This window comes from Tenrec ecaudatus, chromosome 1 (assembly GCF_050624435.1).
Source record: "Tenrec ecaudatus isolate mTenEca1 chromosome 1, mTenEca1.hap1, whole genome shotgun sequence".
In the NCBI taxonomy this organism is placed as follows: domain Eukaryota; kingdom Metazoa; phylum Chordata; class Mammalia; order Afrosoricida; family Tenrecidae; genus Tenrec; species Tenrec ecaudatus.
In genome coordinates this window covers 302,093,006-302,110,125 of record NC_134530.1, presented here as the reverse complement: position 1 = coordinate 302,110,125, position 17,120 = coordinate 302,093,006, and the positions used below count along the sequence as shown (strand labels likewise).

Sequence of the window (17,120 nt, the reverse complement as noted above, 5' to 3'; positions counted from 1 at the left end):
TTGTGGCCAGTGTCCCACATAAGGTTTAAAGGAACAGATGGACCCAGTGGTGCCACTGGGTGGCTTCAAGCCACCAACCTTTTAGTTTGCAGCTGAGCACGTAACCCTTCCATCACCACCAAGGATCCTTCATCGCCATCTTTGTTGTTGTGAGCACCTCCGAGTCAGTTTTGACCCACAGCGCCCCTCTACAACAGCAGGAAACACTGCCTGGTCCTGCGCCCTCCCCACAATGGTTCCTATGTGTGAGCCCATTAGTGCAGCCATTGTGTCAATCCATCTTGCCCAGAGTCTTCCTCTTTTCTGTTGCCTCTCTGTTTTACCATTATGTCCTTCTCCAGGGACTGGTCTCTTCTGACGACCTGTCCAAAGTACATGAGACAAAGGCTCGGCATCTTCGCCTCTAAGGAGCATTCTGGCTGTACTTCCTCCAAGACAGATTTGGGTGTTCTTTTGTGTGTTCAGGGTACTTTCAATATTCTTTACCAGCACCGCAATTCAAATACACTGATTTTCTATGATCTTCCTTATTCAGTGTCCAACTTTCACGTGCCCTGAGCTGACCCAGCAGATGTTCAATGCCAAGAACATGATGGCGGCCTGCAACCCATGCCATGGCCTCTACCTGGTGGTGGCCACCGCCATCCAGGGCCGCATGTCCACGAAGGAGGTGGGTGAGTTCCACATGCAGAACAAGAACAGCATTGATTTTGTGGAGTGGATCCCCAACAATGTCCAGACGGCCATGTGTGACATCCTGCCTCAGGATGTCAGCCACCTTCATTGGCAACAGCACGGCCATCCAGGAGCTGTTCAAGGGCATCTTGGAGCCATTCACAGCCTTGTCCCGGTGCAAGGCCTTCCTGCACTGGTCCATGGCCAAGGGCATGGATGAGATGGAGCTCACTGAGCAACATGAACGGCTTGGTGTCTGAGTTCCAACAGTACCAGGTCTCCATGGCTGAGGAGGAGGGCGAGTTCAAGGGGGAGGTCAACAAGGAGGTGGCCTAGGGTGGCTGCCATGCAGGGAAGCAGAAGTGGTCGTTGTAGGAACTCTTTGTTCACTCACAGCCTGTCCTTGGGTGCGTTTCACTCTCCTGCACTTGCTGTCCTCCTGTGTCACGTCACACTCTGTACAGACGTCTCATGGAAACATTTTCATAGTGACCGAAGAGGCCATGGCTGGGGTCAGGCACACCTTAGTTCTCAAAGTAACATCCTTGTTTCTCCACAGTAGCCTTGTGCATCAGACTCACCCAGAATGAAGTAGTTAGTTTATTGTCCCAACCTGGCCAATAAACACATGTGGGGTTAATTGATGGTGGAGAGATAAATGGCTCCGTGAGCCTCGCCTTTCAAGTTCTTGGGTCTCTTGCTTTGTGATGGTCGGACCGGAGTGTAGCTGCCTTAGCCAGTTCCCTGCTTCGGCTGGCAAGGCTCACTTCCTGCAAGACATCCCTGAGGAGAAGCTACATGGACCTACCCTGACACAGCCCTGGGTGCTGGAGCAGCCATGTGGAGACCCCTGCCAGCACTGAGATGCTTACACATTCACTGATTCACTCTTCCCCCTGCAGTCGGCATCATAGTGTGTGTTTTGTGAGATGGAGGAGGACTTTGTGGATTGGTGTTGAACATATGGGTTAATGTTGGACTTGTGGGCTTGGGCAGCGCAGGGCTGGAATGTTTTCTTGAGGTGTACTTACCTTTTATATAAAACTCTCTCTTACACATGAGTTTCTGTGGATTTGTTTCTCGAAAGTACCCAGACTAACACACAGAGCAATGTGCTGTTGAGCTCTTGACTCCTGCTCCCATGCACATTGATTGTGACGTCAAGCAAGATAAACTTCAATCTTTTCTCTGTTTTCCATGATGCTACTACCTGTTGGCCCAGTTGTGAGGATTTTGGTTTTCTTTGCATTCAGTTGTCATCCATGTTGAAGGCTGCAATCCTTGATCTTCATCAATAACTGCTTCAAGTCATCCTCACTTTCAGCAAATAAGGTTGTGTTCTCTGCCTAGCAAAGGTTGTTAATAAACCTTCCTTCAAACTCGATGCTGGATTCTTCTTCTGTTCCGGTCAGCTTCATATAATCTAGGTTCTCTGATATTTTGCTCAGCATACCATTTGAATAAGCCTGACATATGCCTTTCCCGATTTTAATCCATGTCGTCTTCCCTTGTTCTGTCCACACACTGCCTCTTGATCCATATCTAAGTTTGGCATGAGCACAGTGAAGCATTCTGAATTCCCATTTTCCTCAAAGTCATCCATAGTTTGCTACAATCCACACAGTTGAATGCTTTAGCATGATCAACAAAACACAAGTAAATGTCTCTCAGGCATTCTCTGCTTTTGGCCAAGATCCATCTGACATCAGCAATGGCATCCCTTGTTCCACGTCCTCTTCTGAATCCAGCCTGGACCTCTGGCAGCTCCCTGTCAGTGTACTGCCTGCAACGACTGTTGGATGATATTCGGCAAAATTTTACTTGCCTGTACTATTAGTCTTATTACTGTATAATCTGAGCATTCCTTTAGCTCACAGTTCTTAGGAATGGGCACACATACGGACCTCTTTCAGTCAGTTGGCCAAGTAGCCATATTCCCAATTTTCTACCATAGAGGAGTGAGTGTTTCCCGTGCTTCATCAGCTTGTTGAAATATTTCAGTCGGCAGTGTAGCAATTCCTGGAGCCTTTTTTTTTTTTTGCCTAATTCCTGCAGTACAGCTTGGACTTCTTCTTTCAGTACCATTGGTTCTTGCTCTTATGCTCAGTATTGAAATAGTTGTGAATCTGTACTTTTTCCATATCCTTTAAAAATAGTTTTATTAGAATATAATTCATCTGTCATAAAATTTTCAAGTGCCATCTTATTAAGAGTCCATCATTGTTCTCTGGGCTGTTTTTTGCCTATATAATCTTTTAGTGTCATAACTAGGGGCTTGGATTTGTGTTGTTTGTGTTCTTCCAGTTTAAGGTGTGCTGAGTGTTCTCTTCCCCATTGGTTCTCTAACTGCAGGTCTTTGCATGTTTCATTATAATATCTTACTTTGTCTTCTCAAACTGCTCTTTAAAATTTTCTGTTCAGCTCTTCTCCCATTTGCTTTAGCTGCTTTATGATGAAAAGCCAGTTTCAGAGTCTCTCCTGACACCCACTGTGATCATTTCTTTCTCTCCTGTCTTCATAGATGATGCTATTGTTCTCCCGAAGATCACCACATCTTCTGTCATTGGCGCTCAACACATCCATTGTTCTTAGGTGCTCAAATTTCAGGTGGGATGTACTCAAGGTCGTATCTTGACTCTTGTGGACTGTTCCCATTTTCTTCAGCTTCAACTTGAACTTACATATGGGTAATTGATGGTCTGGTCCAGTCAGCTTCTGACCTGGTTTTAGCTGCTAATATTGAGCTTCTGCATTGTCTCTTCACACAGAGGTAGACAATTTGATTTCTGTGTATTCCATCAGGAGACGTCTGCATTCGAAGTGTGCATATTCCATCGGAAGAGGTATAATTGCCATTTGTGTTGTTGACGAAAGAGAGTTGTGCTAAAGAAATTGTTGCTCTTAAACAAAAGTCCATCATGCAATCTGCAGCTTTGTTTCTGTCACAAATATTATATTTTCCAATTACTCTTCTTTCCCCTGTTTCAAACTTTTGTATCCAAATTGCCCATAATTATCAGTGTATCTTGATTGATTGGTGATCACTTTCTGACTGAATGCATTGGTGGAATTCTTCAATTTCTGCTTCACTAGCTTTAGTAGTTGGTGCACCAATTTGAATCATGGTTGTATTAATTGGATTTACTGGATGTGGATATTATCCTATCATAGACAACATTGTACTTAAAGAGGGATCTTGACATGTCCTTTTTGGTGATGCATGTGACGCCTCTTGACCCTGTCATTCCTGGCACTGTAAACCATGTCTTTCTGATCCCAAACGGCTGATACCAATCTATTTCAGTTCACTCACATCTAGAATGCCCATCTTTATGCATCCCTTTTCATTTTTTACAACTTCCAATTTTCTTTGATTCATACTTCATGCATCCCAAGTTCCAGTTATTCATTGGTCTCTGCAGCTGTTTCTTCTCGTTGTGTGTTGTGCCTCGTCGGCAAATGAAGGTTCTGGGGGCTTTGCTCCGTCCACATCATTAAGGCGGACTCTATTTTGAGCAGCAGTTCTTCCTCAGTTGCCAGGGGAGCTGAGCCAACCCCTAGCAAATCATGATGGGTCTGGTAGGTGAAATTGTATAGTGATAATAAGCAACTATTGTAGTAAAGTCATAGAGAATACGAGAGATAGAAGAGAGATAGAAATAATGGAGTCAGACACCTTTCATATTAGCATGCTCACCTCAGCCCCGGCTGGTGGTCCACATGGAGATGGGAGACAAGGGGGCAGGAGAGAGAGGTAGGGAAAGGAGGACAGTGGGAGGGGGGACAGAGAAGCTAGCACTGGGGGAGAGAGCACCGTGGGAGCTTTGAGCGAGAGCCTTTTATTGCTAATCAAAGCTTATATATCTTTGGGGGGCATGCAAGTCCCCTAATTACAGGTAAAGCCATACATCACAGGAAGGGGTTGTACTATAGGTAATACAGTAATGAGAGGGGGACGATATAGGGGCACACATGCAATAGGAAGGGGAGGGATTGGGGGTACACATGTGACAAGATGGGCAGATCCTAGATTCAGGATGGCAGCCTAACTTTGGATGTCACTGAGCAGGTTTGACCTGTTCTCTGGATCGCCATGGAAACAATTACTATACTTATCAATAGGGTATGAGCCCCACCTACAGTGGACCAGACTGATGGCTGAATGCCTTCAGATAGAAAATCTCCCACCACGTGCTGGCAAACAGCCTCTAATGTTTGGCATATCTTTGGGTGAGACAAAGCCGGGAGTTGTGGGGGAGTTGTGGGGGGCGGAGGAGGGAATCTTATGTTTGGAGTGCCTTCCAACCTGAGGGACTCTGCTTCTGGCACTAACTCTGACAATATTCTGCTTCTTGCCATGCGGTTTCCAGTATCTGACAATATTCTCAGGCTGTTCATAAGGTTTTCAGTGGCTGCTTCTTCTGAAGCAGACGGCCTATTCCGTCATCCATGATCTGTTCTAGCCTGGAAGCTCTGCTGGAGCCTGGTCACTGCGGCTGACCCCGCTGACATTTGAAATGCCAGTGACATCGCTTCCCGCATCACAGCAACACACAAGTCACCACAGTGGTTGTCATAACCATCTGAGTGGGAAATTTAAATAGATATTTGTACATGTTGAGTGACTCAGTGCATTCGTGCTGCTGAAAAGAGTGAGGCCCATCCATCAAAGGTCTTTCTGTCATGGGATGGACATTGAAGAGCCCACCAGGCCCAAGCAAAACTGTGAGGGGGCGGTTCTATTCTCCTTCCTTTAGAAACCTCTTTTTTTTTTAATGAAAAAACAAAAACAAAAGCAGAGTTATGAGCACTTCATCCACATGTCATACGATTCAAGAATCCAGCCATATCAAGAAGAGTCATACAATTTTCACCTCCCTCCATCCTGGGACATGTTCTCCTTCCTTGTACTCCTTGCTAGTCACGTGATTATTATTTTTCTGATGGTGACAAAAATATACACAAGAAGATATTCTCCAATTCCACAGCTTCCACATGTATAATTCAGTGCCGTGATTATACTCTTTGCTTTGTACAATGATTATTGATATCCTTTGTCCAAATTGTTTCACCACCATCGACATAATGCCCCAACTCTTTCTCCTTCGCTCATGGTAAACATTGGTCAAGTTTGGTTTATTTTCTTTTTTTTTTGAAGTAGTTTTCTTGATATAAAATTCACAAATCACATACTTTTATAGTTAAATCACTTTTTAAAAGAGTTGTATATCCTCATCACAATCAGTTCTAGTATCTCCCCCACCCCCTGCATGCATTCATTGTTTGTTCCCCCAGTCCCCTCACCCCCTCCACCACCCATCTCCCTGATAAATCACTGTATTGGTTACTGTCTCTATAAATCCACTGCTTCACAGACTGGAAAACCCTATGAAAACAATAAGAAATAAAAGCAAAACAAAAGGAAAATAATAATATAAAGATACAATTAGAAATAAAGAGTAAGAAAGAAAAGGCCACCGTCAACATTTAAAAGGCCAGAGAAGAAATTTCCATCAGACAGGGCAAGAGATGACAAAATAATAATTTATAAATTATCAAGGGCTCATGAGGGAGGGGGGGTAGTGGGGAGGGAGGGGAAAAAAGAGGACCTGATGCCAAGGGCTTAAGTGGAGAGCAAATGCTTTGAAAATGATGAGGGCAAAGAATGTACAAATGTGCTTTATACAATTGATGTATGTATGGATTGTGATAAGAGTTGTATGAGTCCCTAATAAAATGTTTAAAAAAAAGGAAAAAATAGAAATTTCTATTGTGGAACAAGCGAAAAATACTTGAGCCTAGAGCAAATTCAGGTTGAGTCAAGAGAGAGGTTAACCGGCTATCATATTATACCATGGGTTGATCCACCAAAATCAAGTTTACAATACTCTCTGTGTATTAGTAAAGCTGTCTATACCCATTTACGTGACGAGAGGGGGTCTGCCAGAGGCTTATTCTGACTAGACACTCTGCAGATGGAGTTTGGCCTCCCGCTGTCCTCCATAGCCTTCTACGATTTGGATGTTCACAATCTAAGCTCTGGTACTGTTCTTCATAATATTTGGATTTTGTTACTGTCATCTTTGGGTATCCCAGGCTGGAGTGCTTAGTTAAGCCTCCCTTAGATGGCTGTGGAAACCCCCTCTTCGATCAGAGAGGCCCCTGAAACATGACATCCCCCTGCTCCTTGCTGATTGTCAGGGTGCTAAGAGTTCTGCCCTTGCTAGGCTGACCTCAAGCTCTAGTGGCTGACCTCCCCACCCACTTGCTGGGGCTCCTCTCCTTTTTCCCATCATAATGAACCTTCTGAAGTCCAGATAGTACTGAGTCTATGATCTGAAGCAGAGTTAGTATCTCTATGGGAGGCGGAGGTTCACAGGTGCCAGTCCACGTCACACGTACGTGGGAGTGGCCACTCCTTTCCTTCTTGATCTCCTTTTTAAGGGAGTTGTAGAACATTTATTTTGGGGGCGCCCCTTGCCACCCATCCTCTTCCAAAATCCTTAATTCCCTAGACCAAGTCTATCACCAATTCCTGCCCATTCTTCCTTCCGACAGTCTGGTGCTGAAGCCAGTCCACACAGATTCTGGATTTGTCCCAAGTCCACTGACTCCAGTCTCAGCCTCACCATTCCCAAATCTATCACCACGCTGCTCTCAGACGCAGGTGTGCAGAAGGGGGGCACCAGCCTGGAGATGATGATGCGCCAAAGAGCAGCCACGGGATGAGATCTTGAAGACTTCTGTTCTCGTCCTTTGCTTCCACCTGTTGTCCTTTCTCTTCCGCACCTCACCTTCCTCTTATCTTCTGCCCTCTCCTCCTCTCCCTTTTTTCTCTCCCTTTCTCTTATGTTCTCAGGCCTCCTCCTCTGCTTCACGTACTTGGACTTTTCAGGTGGATGGGAAAGGAAACAGCCACTGGTTCCTGTGGACCGCCTAGCACGTCTCCCGCCCCACCCCGTCACCCCCCTGCCACACACTACCTACCTGGCCATGTCAGTCAGGGTCCAGTGCAGACACGGAAAACACAGAAGAAGGTGGGCGTGGACTATCTGTTCATAGACTCATCCTCTCTCTGTAGCAGGTGAGTAATGAATGATAAAGTGAGGAAGGCTTCCCTAACAGTGAGGAAGGTTGGATTTTACAGACGCTTTTCTTAGGTACATGTGGTAGCTACATAGTCTGTTGTCAATTTGAAACTAACGCTTGAAGGGGTGGGGTTTAGCCTGTCAGGCAGGTCACAGCTTGAGGACCTCAATGGGAGGTACTAGGGAGATAAGTTGCTCATTGGAGGCGGGACATAGATAGACTCCTTGGGAGACATTGAAGCTGACAAGACACATGGAACTAATCTAGTGCCCTGAGCTGGAGGAGCCACATGGAGACCCCTGCCAGCACTGAGATGCTTACAATGCCACTGGATCCACAAGACTTTCCAATCACTGACCTGCGATCTTCCTGCATTCGGCGTCATTGCATGTGTTTCATGAGCACTTTTTAAATTGGTATCAGACATATGGGCTCATATCGGACTTATGGACCTGATCTGGACTGGGCTAGAATATTTTCCTAATGTACAATTACCCTTTCTACAAAGCCCTTTCTTACACACATATGAGTCTCCCTGGATTTGTTTTTCTAGTCTACCCAGACTAACACAGCTCAGGTTTGTTTGTTTTTTAAATATTATGGGAGGGCTTTATGTAGAGACAATGATGGGAGTGTTGTTGGCACCAGTAGTGTTCCTTCCATCTCTCTGCTTGACTTCCTCCTGCATCTCCCAGCATCCAGGTGCCCTATTAAAAGTAATAGCAAAACCCTTCCAGGCAAATGGGCCTGATTGCGCTTCTGTACACCACTCCTTGCGGTGGCTGGGAGGCACTGTTAAGTACTTGCCAACTCAGAGCGAGGCAGAGCCCAGTGGAGTACTGCCCAGTCCTGTGTTGTGTTGTCCTCACGATTGCTCCATTCCAGCCCCATCATTGCAGCCACTCAGCCAGGCCATCTTACGGAGGAGCTTCCCGTCGCCGACGCTCTGCTTGGCCCAAACCCTGATGTTGTTCTTCTCCAGGCACCGGTTGGCCGTGCTTTGTCTTGGTGGAAGTTGGTGTACCAACACCATCCTGACCTCTGTCGCTGTCTGCCACTGCAGTGGTCCTCGTTCTGCGGCCCCTTCCAGCCTTCCTGTCCTTAGCCCCCTTCCTTCCTTTTGAATCAAAGTCACCCAGTCTTCGTGTGTTTTCACACTGTCCAGTGCGTGCGGTACGCTTTTGGCAATAGAGTTGGAAATTGCCCATGGGAAGACAGACTTGGGCAGGGAAACGGGCTGCCAGGCCGAAGTACGGCCTCCACTGCAGAAGGGGTGCTTGCAACCTGGGGAGCGGGGCAGGGAAGTTCTCAGGTTGTCCGTCGTGGCTGAGGTTGCAGGAAAACTCCTGCTGGGTGGTGGTGGACAAACCTGGAGGACAGTCCATGGAGGGGGTCAGGTGTTGGGAGCGGCTGAGCAGTGTCTCCCTCTGGGCTTCCATGGTGAGGTGGTCGCTGGGCTCTGGGGGGCCGTGAGCGACAGGGCTGAGGGTGTCTGAGCCTGAGGCAGGGAGAGAAGCCTTTCCCCCCTCACTGTCCTAGGGCACCGTGCACACTGTGAAGAGGAAGGCGGTAAGCCCCGTGCTCACAGGGCAGGTGAAGAGGGTGCATCTGGAGCACTGACCGCTGGACTCGGGGCTGCCCCTGGCCAAGCTGGCCCCACGTCGCCTGGGACTCTTTCTCAGCACATGCCATCTGGATGGTCAGACTGGCCATCTAGCCCTTTTGGAGAGCCTCTGTTCATCCTGGTCTTCATGTGACACTTCCTTCCTTTCCTCTTGGTCCAGTTCTACCCATCCTTGTAGGCCTGACTCAAGCCCCCCACCGGCGGCATCCGCAAAGCAGCCCCCATATCCCTTTACTCACAGTGCAGTGTCCCGACTTCTCTTTGCTGCCGCCTGGTAGCTGTTGCCCTGAAGAAAATGTACAGGGGGTACCCCCTGCCTGTGCCCCAAACCCCGATGTTCGTTTGTTTTTTTTGATGTGAGGGGAATAGTACATTTGGAGTTCATTCCACCTTGTCAGACTGTTCACTAAACTTACTATTATTAAAGAAGTTCACTAAACTTTCTATTTCTATTTTGTGTGACGGTGTGTGACAAAGCAAGTCCTGATTTGTGGCAGGTGGGGGGCTGGTTTTCTCACCACAACAGTGCACCCGATCACACAGTCCTCTGATCAGTGTGCCAGTTTTTGGCAAAAACTAGCATGCCTCTCTTGCCTCACACACCTGACCTTGCTCCATGTGACTTCTTTCTGTTTCCACGAGTGCAGAGGGACATGAAAAGACAGCAATTTGACAATGTAGACGAGGTGAAGAAAAAAACGAGGGAGGTGCTGTCCGCCATCCAAACAGATGAGTTTGAGCAATGTTTCCAAGAATGGAATGGCATTTTTGACAAATGTGTTAAGTGTCATGGGGAGTACTTTGAAAGTGATAAGGTTGTTTTGTTAACAAATTTAAACGCATAGCTTTGAAAAAAACCTGGGTTTTTTTTTGGGGGGGGTGGGGGGAAACCCCGTTGTAAGTTCCTTGCGAACAAGAACGGTGCCCCTCCCCCCACCCTGTCTTTCTGGAGGAGTGGCTGGTACCCCACAGACCTGCCATTGATGCTAACATGTGACTGATTGATTAATTATCTGAAAAGAAGCGAGGAAGGGTGGAGATTTGAGAGTTAGGGGAGTCAGCTGGCAGTGTCTAGAAGTCTCTGGACTAAAAATTCAGTGGCTCCCACTTGTTCCATTTCCATCCAAGACCCAGTCTGAGTCCTCGCGGGGGATTAGGCACCTCCTTGACACCCTGTGCTACCCGTGTCCCCTGTGGGGCTGCGAGCTCTAGTTATTACAGCAGGACTAATGAGTAGTGTGTCCCTCCCTCCCATAACCATGCTCTGGGGGAGGGAGGCGTGAACCTGGCAGACAGGCATGAAGCGCTTCTGTTTGCTCTGAGCTGAATCTGATTAGGAGAGAACAGCTTCTTCCCGTGGTCACGTTAGAAAAACAGGGCTGTTTTCACAATTGAGACTTGTTCCAGGAGATGTAAGACTGGACGTCATCAAGACGCGGTGCGTGAGAGAACATGACCAAAGTGCTTCATAAGGGACAGCTTGCTGCATCGACATTGCTTTGTCTGATCCCTCTGTGCTTTTCCACCTGGCCTGTGGGTGAATGTTTCTGGGATCGCCGTGACCGTGGACTCGGTCCATTTAATATGGCCAGAACGAGGTCATATTAAATGCGTTGACCTGGACAATGAGTCACTTATTCTCCATCAACTTCCTCTTTTCTCTGAGCAGGTTCTTTCCTGCCCACCTCCGACTATTAGTCTGGCCTGCAGTCCCCCAGAGAATCCACCCCCAAAGAATTGCTACACGGTTTCAGTTCACACGGGCGCAGGTTCATTCCAAGCACGACCTGCTCTAACATGCCATCCTTGAGGTCAGGGGCTGGCTGCAGACAAGTTCTCTCGGGAATACACTTGGCTTCGTCCAGTGGGAGTGCCTTCCAGAAAGGGGTCCACTCAAAGCCGGGGCTTCCCAGGGGGTCTGCTTGGCCAGTTAAATTATTGCAGAGAGGTCGTGTCGGAAGGTCATGCTGACTCTGTGTGTGTGTGTGTGTGTGTGTGTGTGTGTTCGTGGTAGTGGGAGGGGGCTGTGGAGGATTCTAAAGTAATAATCTTGACAGATTTTCTCCAGGGAGACAGGAGCGTCACAGGGGCTCACTTTGTGAGCAAGGGTGTTGCTGAGGAAGAGGCCAGGACAAATCCGCCAATGAAGTGTTTCCCATCATGTCAGGACACCTGCTCTCTTGTCTGGGGGTAGCAAAGGCTCTCCTAGGAGAATTCCGCTGGGACACCTTATCCCTTTCACCCCAAAGTCCAATCTCGCCCCTTCAGACCTCAAGTTGTTCCCCAAACTCAAAGATCTTTGAAAAGCAGCACCCTTTGAGGTCCTTGAGGATACTCACGCTGCTGTTGTGCGTGGGGTCAATCAAGGTGTGCAGAATTCTTTGGGGGAAAATGCTTGCTCACTCACTGAATCAAGGCACATCATAGCGACCCCACAGCATGGTTAGAGAGTTTCCAAGTCGGTAACTCTTCAGGGGAGTAGGAATCCCCATCTTTCTCTAAAGACCGCTGGTGGTTTCTAACGGCTGACGTTTTGCTTAGCAGCTCAATGCATAACACCTACACAACCAGGACTGGAAGGGTTAGAGGGGTGGAAACGCTGGCTTCAGAAGGGGGATATGCCCGGGGAAAAATAGACCCTGAGGGAGGATATGCTGAGAAACAACAGCTTTGGAGGTTGAGACTTTCCTTTAGTTGAGGGGTTCCATGACTCTGTAGCAGTATTTTTGGACTGTCTTCCTATATGTTCCATATGTGGTTGAGTTAGTCCCACTCAGGGCACCCTGTGTGTGTCAGAGTAGGGCTGCGCTCAGTGGGGTTTTATCAAGGGAGTTTTCGGATGTATATTCCCAGGTCTTTCTTCCAAGACGACTCTGGATGGACTGGAACTTGTAACCTTTGGGTTAGCAGCAAAGTGTGTTAACGATTTGCAGTACCTGTTGTTAGGCGTCGTTGAGTCAATTACAACCCATAGTGACCCTATGCAGTACCTAGGTTCCCCTATGTGTACAGGTGCACACGTGTAGCTGTCTGTAGCCGCAGTGGAGTTAAACATGCTAACGACCAGGAATGTGGCACAGGACAGGGTAGTGTTTCATTCTGTTTTCACCCAGGTCACTGTGTACTGGAACTAACCGGATGGCAACCAACAAGGACGACACAATGTTCTTATTTATAACTCTCTATGTACCTATAACTACGAAACATATGTCACTCCAGGTTGCATGTATTAGTTAACCCCGGCTCATAAAGTGCCGTCTTTGTGTGCTCCCAGAATCTGGAGCAATGTCGAGCACAGAGAGAAAGCTCAATGAACAGCTGAATGGAAGGATGGCTGAATGATTTAGTAGCCATGACTCTTGGTGGCCAACACTAATAAGCTACCTTTACGTGTCTTGACCATACAAGCAGTACATTGGCCTCATGTAATTGAAAGAGCACAACTCCTGCCTCTAGGCGTGGCTGGATCAAAGTGCTCACAGTACATGATCAGAATCCAGTCTTTCATTCAGCGGATCTCAGTACTACCCTCTGCTAGGTATGCTTCCACCTCCCAAAGCTCTCCGTGTTTCCAACAAGGTGGCCGCTGGCAGCTCGGGGCCAGCGTTTCCCCACAGGGCGCTGTTGGCAATGGGAACTGAGCACTTTTTGTTGGTCTGGACAGTCCCATGAATGACAGGATAGTCAGCATCGCTGGCTTCCAGACAGTCAATGCCAAGAGCACCTCTAACCATGGTGATAACTAAGAAACCCCTTACTCTCTCTCTCTCCCTCCCCCACTGTCCCTTCATGAGGCAGTTCTGCCCAGTTGAGAGCCACCGCTCTGGGCTTCTTCTACACGGCAGACTCTGGGTCATTGAGTTCTCCATGCCAGTACTCGATGCGGATTCTGTAAGTCCTGCTTGCACCAGGTTTCTGCCCTTGGGCCAGTCAATGGCCAGCACTCATCTGATTGTGCAATGTAGCAATGACCTGATGCCGCACTGCACAACACTCCAAACTGAGCCATCTCCTTCTGCCTTTTCTGTGAGCCAGCAATCCTGGAGCAACTTGGCAAGGGCCCCTCATGAAGTTGCGGCCAGAATGGTGTCTCTCACCATCGTTGGCTCAATTCTGACTCACAGCGACCCTACAGAATAGGGCAAAACGGCCCCCGTGGGTTCCAGAGATGGTGCCCCTCCTTGCAGGAGTCGAAGCCTTGCCTCGTGCCCGAAACAAAGGCTTCGAACGGCTCACCAGGTGGTTGGTAGCCCGACTCTGAACCGACTGCACGCTTCTCCAAGCTGCACCGGCTCTTGAGGCTCCACAGGGACTGGGGAATCTGCCTCCAAAGCCACGGCACGGCTGCTTTCAGGCCTTTGCCTTCTTGCTGCCACGGGGCTGAGGTTGCCTTTCCTCGCCATGTGGCCTCTCCCGAATGAACGCCTTCTGGCCTGTAGCTGGCTTCCCCCCACCCCCAGCTCCTCTAGGAAGACAGGGGCAAGATAGGCAAGGGGGTAGCATATCAGAGCAGGGAGAGGGCAGGGAGAGGCGAGAGAGCAGAGAAAGGGGAGGTCAGGAGAGCCTTTCACTCCATAGGGAAGCCCTGGTTTCCTATAAACTCCTGCTCAGAGCGACCCGTCCTCACACTGCCATGTGACCAAGTGGTTCTGTGCAGATCATGGCCCAGGGGGTGACTCCTGGTTGGCAGGGTGGTGGGGACTACCTGGAGCCTGTCCCCAGAGACAGCAGGTGACACGCCATGTTCATTCTGATGCATAGAAGGCAAGGCCCCAGAAACAGGGCTCTGAGAACTCACGGGGCGGGGGACGCTCCCCAAATGGAAGTCGTGCAGAGCAAATAAACCAACCCAACAGGTGCCAGTCACTGGGGGTGGAGGGGGGGGGGGTGGATAGCTAAGTGAGCAGGGAAAGGGGAAGGCCTAGTAAGCCCGGCCCAGAAATCATCCTTGTCCCCTCTGACCCTTTCCAACAGTGGAGCCGTGTTCGCGGCCTGCATTCATGTGTGCAGAGCAGTGTTCTTACACAGTCCAGTTGCTGCGTTATAGGTGGGTGCTGGGGATCCAGGGAGGAGGCCAGAGGTTGCGTGTCTGGGGCTTGGCATAGAAATTGTTCTGACAGCTGCTCACACCCCGCTCGAAGGTCTCCTTTCTTGGGTGCAATATGCATCGTGTTTGACTCAGGGAGAACATGTCAGCTCTGCTCTGCCATCCACTGCCATCAAGCGGATTCCGATTCATGGTGACCCTCCTGGATGGAGTGGCACTGCCCCTGTGGGTTTCTGAGACTGTAACTCTTTAGGGGAGTAGAAAGCCTCGCCTTTCTCCAGGGGAGCCGCCAGTGGATTTGAACACTCTCCGCAACACTCCCCTGTACTCCTCCCTGCTGGCTCCATGCTGAACGAGGGCAATGCTGTGTGGTCAGGGTGGGACTGTGCTCCATGGACTTCCGATGGCTGATGTGTTTTGGAAGTAGGTCAGCTGGGCTTTCTTGCACGGGCCTTTGGGCAGAGTCAGCCCTCCCGTCTTTCAGTCAGCAGCCAGGGTCCCCGAAGCTGCCCTCTTTGTTGTTGTTGTTAGGTGCCATCGAGATGGCTCCAGCCCATAGCAACCCTATGCACAAGAGCACGAAACCCCGTCAGGTCCTGTGCCAACTCACAATTATTTCTACGCCCGAGCCCATTGTTGCCGCCACGGTGTCAATCCATCTCTCAGAGGGCCTTGACCTAGCATGGTGTCCTTCTCCAGAGACCGGTCTCTCCTGACAACATGCCCAGAGCACATGGGATGAAGGCTCACTATCCTTGCCTCTGGGGAGCCCTCTGGCCGTACTTCTTCCAAAACCGATTGGTTTGTCTGTTTATTTTCCTTGGTAGCAATGTTAGCTTCCTGGATTGGGGTGCCTCGGTCCTTGTTGCATGGAGCTGAAAGAATTCGCCCAGCAGAAGCAGCGCATTTGCCACCCAGGCGACTTTTATGAGAAGGGCAGTTTCAGGTTTTATAGTCTTCAAAAGCATACGCGGTTTCAGGAACATGTATAAGGCCGCGCAGAAACCATGCAAGGGTTCACGGCCGAATGCGAAAGCCACAGGGAAAGAATACAGGAAGGGGAGCATGAAGCCACACTTGCAGAATGAGGAGGTCGCAGGGCCAAGAGAGACCCGAGAGGGAGCTGTGTGAACAGCATGTGTGTGTGTGTGCTCACGCCGCACACAGGAGAAATTCCCACCCACACCTGCCAAGCACGCCCTGACAGAGGGGTAAAGGAAGCGTGACCTTTCTGTGGCAGGTGTTTAGCTCCTCTGGCTGGGGAGGCGTGGCTGAAGGCATTGGTTGACCTTATTGGCTGAGTTTAGGCACACCTGGGGGATGTCATGTGGACCTCCCACCTGGACCTAGGGGGCTTGTGTCTGAGCAGGCTCAGTCTGGACCTTTCCATAGGTATCTAATGGCTGCCTGATCTCTTTCAAACCCCTTTTGTCATGACCCTATGCAGGCACTGGGGAGACGACCCCCCCACTTAGTCCCTATTCTACCCAGCTACCTCACATTAACAGAAAGAAAGAAGGTGCAAGATTGCAGCAGCTCAGAGAGAAGGAAGAAGAGGAGGAGGAGGAGGAAGAAGAGGAGGAGGAGGAGGAAGAAGAGGAGTAGGAAGAGGAGGAGGAGGAAGAAGAGGAGAAAGAAGAGGAAGAGGGGGAGGAGGAGGAGGAGGAGGAGGAAGAGGAGGAGGAGGAGGAGGAAGTTCTTTTGGAAAGTAGGTGTTTGTGCATTTGGAGCTGCGTTTAGGGTTGCCCCCCCCCCTCCGAGACTGTGTGGGACAAGGGAGTGCTGGCCTCACATTAGGCACTAAAGACGCTAGGGCAAGGGGCGTTCTACCTTTTGAGGCTTTAGCATTTGGTCAAAGTACTGTCAGCTACTAAGTCCTCCTGACACCCCACAGCTGTCTCCCTCCTGCCCTGTCAGCAAGGAGGCGGCCAGGTGCCGCACAACCAGCGGTTGAAACCGCTGACGGAAAAGCTGGATTCTTTGGACTTTTTTTTCAGGGGGTTTGGAAAGTAATACTAACCGCGCAGGAAAGAGGGACTTGGAAGATGGACTCACAGGAAGTCTGTGCCAGGGTTTAATGACAGCAGAGGAGGAACCGTATTCCCCAACGCCAGCAAGCTCCGAAACTCAATCCACTGCCGCGGAGGCATTTCAGAACTGCACTCTCTACCATCTGCTTGGCTGAGATCACTGTGGCAGCAGATCCCCAGGCCTGTCTTCTGTGATCTCCCTGCAGGGATGCAAAGCACCAACCTGGAGATTAGCTTTGAGGGGTCAACCAGTTGACTCATGTGTGACAAAACACAATGCTTCCTGGGCCTGTGTCATCCTCACAACTGTTACTACGCCGATGCCATTGTTGCAGCCACTGTGTCAGTCCATCGCGTCAAGGGCCCTCCTCTGCCCCAGCCCCTCTCCTCCATCAGGCATGGTGTCCTTCTCCAGGGACGCTCTCTCCTGAAAACACGTCCAAAGTACATGAGCTGAAGTCGCGCCATCCTTGCCTCGAAGGAGCATGCTGGCTGTACTTCTAAGACAGATGTGGTCGTGCTTCTGCCAAGCCACAGCACCTTCCCGATTCTTCAGACACCGTGCTTGATTCAAGGGCACCAGGTTTTCTTCAGTTCTCTCACGCATTGTGCAGTTGCCACGTGCCTGTGAAGCACTTGGAAATGCCATGGCTCA

General features: G+C 49.5%; 1 pseudogene; it reads left to right on the top strand.

The window, feature by feature from the left end:
• Window positions 1-559: 559 nt before the first annotated feature.
• On the top strand, window positions 560-1,011 carry LOC142437494 (tubulin beta chain-like; annotated as a pseudogene).
• The last annotated feature ends 16,109 nt before the right edge of the window (window positions 1,012-17,120 follow it).